The sequence below is a fragment of the Peromyscus leucopus genome, chromosome 5 (genome assembly GCF_004664715.2).
Source record: "Peromyscus leucopus breed LL Stock chromosome 5, UCI_PerLeu_2.1, whole genome shotgun sequence".
NCBI lineage: Eukaryota > Metazoa > Chordata > Mammalia > Rodentia > Cricetidae > Peromyscus > Peromyscus leucopus.
Window position 1 is genome coordinate 30,202,605 of NC_051067.1, and position 9,100 is coordinate 30,211,704.

At 41.5% G+C, this 9,100-nt stretch overlaps 1 protein-coding gene and 2 pseudogenes across 1 annotated transcript in view; 2 read left to right on the top strand and 1 right to left on the bottom strand.

Annotated features, from left to right (window-relative positions):
* Positions 1–421: 421 nt before the first annotated feature.
* Positions 422–789, bottom strand: LOC114701298 (annotated as a pseudogene).
* Positions 790–2,105: 1,316 nt separating this feature from the next.
* The window catches only part of LOC114701274 (serpin B6), a 72,325-nt gene continuing 65,330 nt past the window's right edge, over positions 2,106–9,100 (top strand). Inside the window, exon 1 of the mRNA XM_028881346.1 lies at positions 2,106–2,201. The gene's annotated coding sequence lies outside the window, so the exon portion shown is untranslated. The remainder of the gene's footprint in view (positions 2,202–9,100) is intronic.
* Positions 4,402–6,057, top strand: LOC114701305 (annotated as a pseudogene).

The window sequence follows — 9,100 nt, forward strand, 5'->3', positions numbered from 1 at the left end:
CATGACCATGGCAACTCTTATAAAGGAAAGCATTTAATTGGGGCAGGTTACAGTTCAGAGGGTTAGTCCATTACCATCATGGTGTAAGATGGCAGTGTGTATGTAGGCAGAAATGATGCTGGAGAAGGAGCTGAGAGTTCTACATCTTGTTCCACAGGCAACAGGAAGTGAACTGTGACACTGGACATAGCTTGAGCATAGGAGACCTTAAAGCTTACCCCGACAGTGACACACTTCCTCTAACAAGGCTACTCCTACTCCAACAAGGCCACACCCAATAGTGCCATTCCCTTTGGGGGCCGTTTTCTTTCAAATCATCACAGCCTGTCTCAAAAAAAAAAAAAAAAAAAAAAAGTGGTAGACCTTCAATTAAGCCCATATTTGTTCTTTTTTTTTCCACTTAATACATTTGTCACTTTTTTCCAAGTGAGTAAAAGTCCATGATTTTATTGTCCTCATAACAAAATCAGCTTAGAACTGAATCACTTGGCCCTTTCTCTTCTTAACGCCTCCCAGTTGAAAATGCTTGCATCTCTTACTAGAAAGTATTCTCTTAGGTCTGCAGTTAGGCTCAACATACTCAAGTCTCAGCATTATTCTTTATCATTTTAGCCTTTTGTGCAAAATAGGCTTAGTCTGCCCATCATAGCAAGTCCATTTCCTGTCCTAACACCACTTTACCTGGGCATATAAAGAATCCTTGCTCTTCTTGTGCTGTATCACTTTGTGGGGTTGGTGCTTGCCACATTTCTTGCAGAAAGTCTGATGGGTCTTAGGAATGTTTTTCATGTTTGCTGGAACTATACAGACAGAGAAAGAAAGGGGTAGGGCCAGCAATGGAAGTTTATCTCATTTGTCACTTTTTAATAATGCCCTTAAGATAAATTCTCAGGGAAGAGGATAAAGTAAAAAATGTATGTAATGAATGTTTTCTTCACAAACTGTCTCAGGAATTCCTGGAAGAAAAGTAGTAATGACAAAAGAAAATCTAGCTCCACTGTCATTCCAATGATTGAAAATAATTGTTAGTGAAGAATATGCTTCATGAAAACACAAATTGTATCATAGGGATATGAGTCCAGGTATCTTCAGTTCATCCCTTGAAATCTTAGATTTCATTTTTTATAAAATAGTAAATCATAGTTCACAAAAGCCATTCATCATTGCATTCTGATTGTTTCTCATGGAGCCTTTAAGTACCTCCTTAAACAGAGAAGTCTGACCAATCAGGAGCTAGAAACCAAGCTAAAGATATGTTTCTGGTTGGTTGGTTTGGGATGGGGGAATGTCTCTCTATTATGTAACTCTAGCTGCCCCGAAACTCCATATGTAGACCAGTCTGACCTCAGACTCACAGAGATCCACCTGCCGCTGTCTCCATGAGGACTGGAATTAAAGGCATGCAGTACACCCAGCTAAGCTGAAGATGTTTAATGTAAGAATTAACTGTGGTAGAAGAGTGACCATAGACATAAAGAAGTCTAAACAAAGAGGAGAGCATCCAGGGAAGACTTAGATCTGTTGATGAATGTGTTGCTCAGCTAACAGTAGGTTTGCTAAGACCAGCACTGGTCTAGAGTGGTAGGGAAAGCAATAGGCCACCATGGGAAGTGTTGGCAGGCCAGCAGCATTCAGAAAAGGCTCAGGGACCAGGGGGTGTATGGGTGTGGTATGTCTTCTAACCCCTCTGGCCAGGTAGAACAAAGATGGTATTAAGGCTTCTCTACAGAGAGAGTGGCCAAAGTTAGGTTTGTTTAGGCCCAGGATGGTATCTGGGCAGGCTCCCTGGAGATCCTTATTCCACATAGCAAACAAATCCCATGTGCTGGAACCCACTGAGGGTCTCTTCTTCCTGCCCCTCCAGAATCCTTCCAAAATGAAGGATGCTAAATTTCTACTTGCTTTTAGAGTACATATTAATGTAGATGGGTACTTATAATTGACTATTTCTAAACAACTCTGTATGTTTTAGTAGCTAATTCAGTATGTTGGATATTACTGCTCAAAATACCAAGGGGCATGTTGTGAATGGGTTTTTCTTTTCAGAAGTCTGTGGCTTCTGGTCTCACCATGTCACTATTGCTTTTTCCTTTGTTATGATGCAGCCTCAGAGTCATTTCTTGAACACCACAGAAGTACGGCATTTTTGGACAGGCCTGAGTCCCATGCTGAACCTGCAGCTCCCTCTGGAAGTAACAAAGGTAGGAAAGAATTGTTTAGAAATTATCACCTATGAGTAAATAACACTCTAAATGTTCTTGAGAGAAAATTAAATACCAGCTTACTAAAAAGGAACCCCTTCTCAGTGTGAGGACAAAATATATGGAATATATATTTTTCCTATAATTTGATACTTACAGAGTTTGGGATTTCTTATTGTGGTAGGTTCAAATTGTGTTAGAAAATTAGAGGGGGGTGTTTCTTGTGGTGGAAGCCTGATGCTCCTCATTTCTCCAGAGTATCAGTTCTTAGACCTACTCACCAATTTCATCCTCCAAGTAGAACAAGAATCCATGTTCTTCCTGGATTAATGCCTTTTCCCCCTTGTGTTCCCCACCCTTTAGCTGTACTTTGTTTAGACTCTGAGATACTGGACTCAGTATTTCTCACCATTGCTTAGGGCACTGGTTCTCAACCTTCCTAATGCTGCGACCCTTTAATACAGTTCCTCATGTTATGGTGACCCCCCAACCATAAAACTATTTTCATTGCTACTTCATAACTATAATTTTTGCTACTGTTATGAATCATAACGTAAATATCTGTGTTTTCCAATTATCTTAGGTGTCCCCAGTGAAAGAGTCGTTCAGCCCCCACAGAGGGTTGAGAACCACTGGCTTAGGTAGTCGTTTGTCATACCATAGGAAACTGTACAAGGTTTGCCTTTGGCTCTATCTGAAAGGATTCAGTTGGTCAACTCTTGGAGCAACTCCTTAGAAGGCACCATTAGATATCTATTAATTTTTTTCTGAGGTGGGGTGTAGATTTTGATTACTTTTAGGGCAACATATCTTATTTCCAGCTTTGGTTTCTCTGATTAGAACTAGCTCTTAATAAGTTCCATTGATCACCAAAAGCCCAGTTGTGGTTGCTTTCTCAGAGGTAGAGGAAGGGTTGAGTGCCAAGACATATAGTTGCAAAAAGGAAACCCATGATTTAAATGTGTGCAGAAGCCCCAGGAAGTACGAGTTACCCTACAGGGAGCTGGGTTTTGTAGCTCTGTTGTGCCTCCTCTAGCCCATGGTAGATGGACCCACGGCTCCCTTCAGACTGCCACCAGAGGGCAGCAGATGCACATCACAAGTATTTAGGAACATGTCAGTCACACCTATTTGCTTTGCTCTGGGAAGCTCTTGTGTAGCCCAGGCACATCATGGACCAAAGTGGCCTTATCAGATAAATGGGACAAGTCAGGTATTTGGAATCCATATTTTGTTATTTCTGAAGCTATTTCAGTCTTATTTAGAAAGTCATTATGTCTAGATTCTTTAAGTGTTAAAATTAAAAAAAAAAAGTGTGTGTGTGTGTGTGTGTGTGTGTGTGTGTGTGTGTGCGCGCGCGCGCGCACGTACGGAGGTATCTATGGAAGCCAGAGATGTTAGATTTTCTGGAGCAGAAGTTACAGGTGATTTACGAGGTGGCTGTGACCTGCCCTATATGGGTGCTAGGAAGTGAACTTGGTCCTCCTCAAGAGCAGCACTAGCTCCTAACTGCTGAGCCATCTCTCCAGCACCTATGCCTATATCTTGAAGTATTTTCTTTTAGTAGTTTCAAAGTTTCAGGTCTTACCTTAAGGTCTTGAATACAATTTAAGCTTCATGATGAGAGACAAGGATCTAGTTTCATTCTTTTACATGTGGATATTAGAGGCTGAATTTTCCTTTTTTTCTTTGTCCAGGATCAGGTGGCTGTAGTTGCTTGGGCTTATTTCTGAATGCTCTGTTCTATTGCATTAATCTACTGTCCAAGGAGTTTCCCTAATCTTTTAAGGGATCTCAGCTCAGGCCAAACTAGGATTTGTGGCTTTGACACAAAAATATAATTTCAGGACTAGCCAGTATGAAGCAGAGCTAGGGTTTATTTTATTTATTTATTTGGCATGTATGTATATATATATGTACATATACATGTGTGAGTGCTGGTGTGCTACTGAGAGGTGGGGCCAGGTCTTCTTTACACAGGTACATTACCATGGCTTCAGGCAGCAATTTAGACCATGGGCATCCACATGAGCTTTGTTGGTAACATGGGCCATAGACATCAACATGGCCCTTGGCTTTGTTAGGACCACTGACTTATTCATAGCCCTCAGTGGCTGCATGGGCTACGAGCCTTGACATGGCCTCAGATAGTAACACATGTCACTCAAATCAGCCTAGTGCCCTGAGTTAGCAAAGCCTGAGGACACTAAGGCATCAGGCAGTGGCACAGACTGCATGTGTCCACATAGGTCTCAGGTTTCATCATGACCTGGGTCAGCAGCATGGACCACTGACACTAACATTGCCTTCCATGGCATGGTGGGCCACGGTGGCCCTTCAAGGAGGTCCAATCTAGAAAGTGAACCTTTCCTCATCTCGGACCTCTGTTGTTACCCAGGGCCAGGGAGATCCCATGGCCAGGCAGCAGGTTCGGGGCTGAGTATGCATCTGCTTAAGCTCCAGACTGTTGTACACCATCCAGCCGACCCTTCTGAGCAATGACAGCAAGAAGATCTCAGCCCTCTCTCACACCTGTCACCACCATTATGTGTCCAGTTCCGCCTCTCTCCATATGCATGGGTCATTGTGTTTTTCTATTTTTCCCACCTCTCTATCACATATTTCTGTGTGGTTGTTCTTGCTTCCAGTGGTATGGGCTTCTCATAAGAGTCATACTTCACCTTTCCAGCCTCTATCTCAGACCCTGAAGCTACTGTGATGTTGATACCTAAGAACCAGATTGCCATCTATGAACTCCTTTTTAAGTAAGGAGTGATGGTTGCCAAGATGTCCATATGACCAAACACCTACTGTACTGGCAGTCAATGTACCAACCTTCATGTAATAAAGGCCATGTAGTCTTTCAAGTCTTGAAGCTACGTGAAGGAGCAGTTTGCCTAGAGACATTTCTCTTGGCACCTTACAAACAAGGGTATCCAGTATCTCTGAGATTACCTCAATCTACCTCAGGAGATGGTGCCTGCCACCCTGTGTGCTGCAGCAGCCCTAGATTGGCAGGTCTTGGCCCAAAGGTCTAGAGCCGTGGTTCATAACCTTCCTAATGCTGGGACCCTTTAATACAGTTCTTCATGTTGTAGTGACCCCTAACCGTAAAATTATATTCATTGCTACTTTATAAGTGTAATTTTGTTACTGTTATGAATTGTAATGTAGATATCTACATTTTTGTAGATAGAGGTTTGCTAAAGGAACCACGACCCACAGGTTGAGAACTGCTGGGTTCTCTAGACTCTAGAGGGTGAGCAACCTGCAAGATTCACAGGAGAGGAGGCAGAGAGAGACACCTACAGAAGGAGTGCTGTACCTTCTGGGGCTGACAAGAAAGCTGAGGCTGGGGCTGGTTCAGCAGATGAATTCCAGTTTCGAGGCAGATTTGGTCATGGTCTGCCACCTCAGTGAAGCTGGAGAGTGTTTTGTGTTGAATAAACTAAAAAGAAGAAAAAAGTCACATTCCATTGTCTTTATGATAGTCACTTACTGGATTTTGATGGGTGTGTGGTTTGGATGTGCAATGTCCCCATGGGCTCATGTATTTGAAAACTTGTTCCCTAGTTGGTGGTTCTGTTAGGGCCGTTATGGAATCTTTAGTAGGTGCAGACTTGCTGCAGGAAGTACATCTCTGGGGAGGGCTATGCGGGTCTGCAGTCTTACCCCACTTTCTGCTTGCTTTCTCCGCTTCCTGCATGTGTGTGCAGTTAGCCATCTCCTCCAGGCATGCCATGCTTTCCCGCCTTATAGATTGTTTCCTCTCTCTGGAACCATAAGCTGAAACAAGCTCTTTCTCCTCTCCAGCTGCCACACTGTAAATTGGACCATGTTATTATTTCATAGTCATCACTGGCTTAGAGTCAACACCTTCCCCACTGTCCTCGCTCCCCATGTCCACTACATTCCAGCCTTTTTTCTTTTCTTGTATTATTGTCCTTCTAAAAAGACACATAATTTCAAGAAATTTCTTTTTTAATGTTTATTCATTGAAATTATATATTTTTTAATTTGTGAAATGTGTTAATTTTTCTCTTAATATCTAGATCAGGTTACCTACTTTTGCAGCCCTTTTAATTTTTCCTTTGTGTTGGACAGTGAAACTGTCTAATAGTAGTTTTGAATTTGTGTTTCTTGAGACATATGGCACTTATTAAATCTGACAACCAGGTAATATCGTCAATAAAATTAATGTCTTTATGTAAAACCCAAGAATTCTCACCTCCTGCCTCTTTCTCATTCTAGAACTCCATTTAATTAGGAAATATATCAGGTCTTTTTTGCTCAATTCACCATGCTTCTGAATCCATTGTTTTCATTCATTTCCTTACTTGGCCAGATCTCTGGGCAGGAGTGGGGTGGGGATTACACTTGCTTCGGTGGAATCCAAAGGTTGATGTTGAGATGTCTTCCTCAGTCATTTATTTATTGAGATAAGTTCTGTCACTGAACTTGGATGGAGCATAACACTTGGGTTAGACTGGCTGGCTAGTCAAGCCTGGGATCTGTTGTCTTCACCCTCTAGCACTGGGGTTACAAGCACATACCTAGCTCTTTTGGGTGGTTACTGGGGATCATACTCAGGTTCCCATGCTTTCACAGTAAACCCTTTATGGCTAAGTCCTCTTTCTAGCCACTGTGCAGATCTTTTAGCTCATTAATTCTCTTATCTGTGTGCCTACTAGCTAACCTAGCCACAGTGTTGAATTTCAACTTTTACATATTTCAACTGTAAAAGTTGTATTATTCTGAAATTTACTCAAATTACAGACTTTTGAATGTCTGTAGACACTTTACACATGGTTATTTTGTGTAATGTTTTATAATGTTACTATATGAAACTCTTGGATGATTAAAGATTGTTTGATGTTTTGTGTTTAGTAAAAGATATGTTTTACTTCCTTGTGTGTTTGATTTTGGAACGTTTGTATGAAGCTCATCTTAGCTCTGGAAAATGCCCATAGTTAGGGAATGACGTTTTCCTTCAGGAACAATTTATACTCTTTGTTTCCTATTTCCTATATCAAAGGTTGGTCTCATTGCTTCATTTGAGGCCACTTCCTTTAGATTTCTTCTGACTTTGTAGATATGGGTGTCATAGGTTCAATCCAAGATTCTATGGTATAGGACAGATTTTTGGTTTTTTCTCATCCAGAACTAAGGCAGAGATAGCCTGTCTGCTTTTAAAAGCAGAGTTTTCTACCTTTTCACAAGGATAGGTCCTTTATAAATGGTCTCTCTTGGTTTTTGTTTGTGTATATGTGTTTGTGTGTGCATATGTTTTCCTTTTTTTGAGATAAGATCTCCCTAATAAAACCAGGCTGGTTCGAACCTACTAAGTAAGGCTTGGAATGAACAGTGGTTCTCCTATCTCTACACCGAAGTCCTGGGATTATAAAGGTGTCACCAACCCCTTATATAAGGATGATTAGCTGCTCACATCACATATACCTGTGGTATAGTTTGGTACCATTTGTCCACTTTTGTTGGTGTAAGCATGAGACCACAGCAGCCCAAGGTGCTGCACATGCCTACCTATCATTTGGCTGAAAGTGACTAGTTTTACTGTTGGGGTGTAAACTTGGGGATATACTTGGTTACTTCTTCACTTTCTCATTTTAGTAATGTGTTTAGATGTTTGTTCATAATGGTTTATCTGATAGAAGTTTTGCTACTGTAGGAGAGCATTTTGGAATAACTTGTCTACTAAAGAGTGGGAAATTAGTCTTAGCAAGGTTTAACCTCAGCCAGACACCCAGTGTGGTGGTTTTTGATCTGATTTGTAACATACAATCTGAAGCTTATTAGGGTTTAACCCAGTAGGTTTTTAATCAACCAAATGGCCAGATGCATTGCATTTTAGCATGTCAGTTCCACTTTAAAGAAAAAGAAATGGCTAGGACTAATAAAAATTAGATGTAGCAGTGGACACACCCTCCCAGGTCAGCACCCCAGGACTTTGGGATCCCAGGCAAGGATTTCAAGTTGTTTTTGAGGCTCAAGAAAGAAATTACGCCGGGCGGTGGTGGCACACGCCTGTAATCCCAGCACTCGGGAGGCAGAGCCAGGCGGATCTCTGTGAGTTCGAGGCCAGCCTGGGCTACCAAGTGAGCTCCAGGAAAGGCGCAAAGCTACACAGAGAAACCCTGTCTCGAAAAACAAAAAAAAAAAAAAAAAAAAAAAAAAAAGAAAGAAAGAAAGAAAGAAATTACTCTATTGGCTTTTCACTGCTGTGACCAAAATACCTAAGAAAGAAAATTAGAGGTAGAAAGTTTACTTTAGCTTACAGTTTCAGCCCATTGAGAGCAAGTCATATCACCTCAGACAGGAAGAAAAGGGAATTCATGAAGGGGCCAGGGCATACCCCCCATGGACATGCTTGTGTTCTGCTTCTTCCGGCTATGCCCTACCTCCCATCTTTCAATATCTCCCAATAAAGAAGTCTTATAAATCTATCAAGGGATTAGTCTCTTGGTTAGTGAAAGCCTTCTGATCCAACTGTCATTGGAAATGCTCTCAGAGAGCTATTCCACTAATCTCATAAACATTTTTAATCCAATCCAGCTAACTATCACAGTTACTGATGCCAGGACTGGGGACACACTGGCTTCTTGCTTGTTAGGTGGTGTAATAATGGAAAGCTAGACCCCTTTACACCACAGATGGGAAAACTGATACCACCAAGGACTGGCTGCTGTGCTTAAGGCCACTTAGTCATGTTGGGACTGAATGATGTATTAAGTGTCTCCTACCCCCACCAGTTTGCCCAGTGACAGATATTTAATCCCTTTCTCCTTTTGCTTATTAGATGCTGCTATATACTGAACCCCTCTGGAGAGAAAAAGGTTTTGATAAATTGCATGGCTTTAAATTTTACTGGTTTTTAATATAAT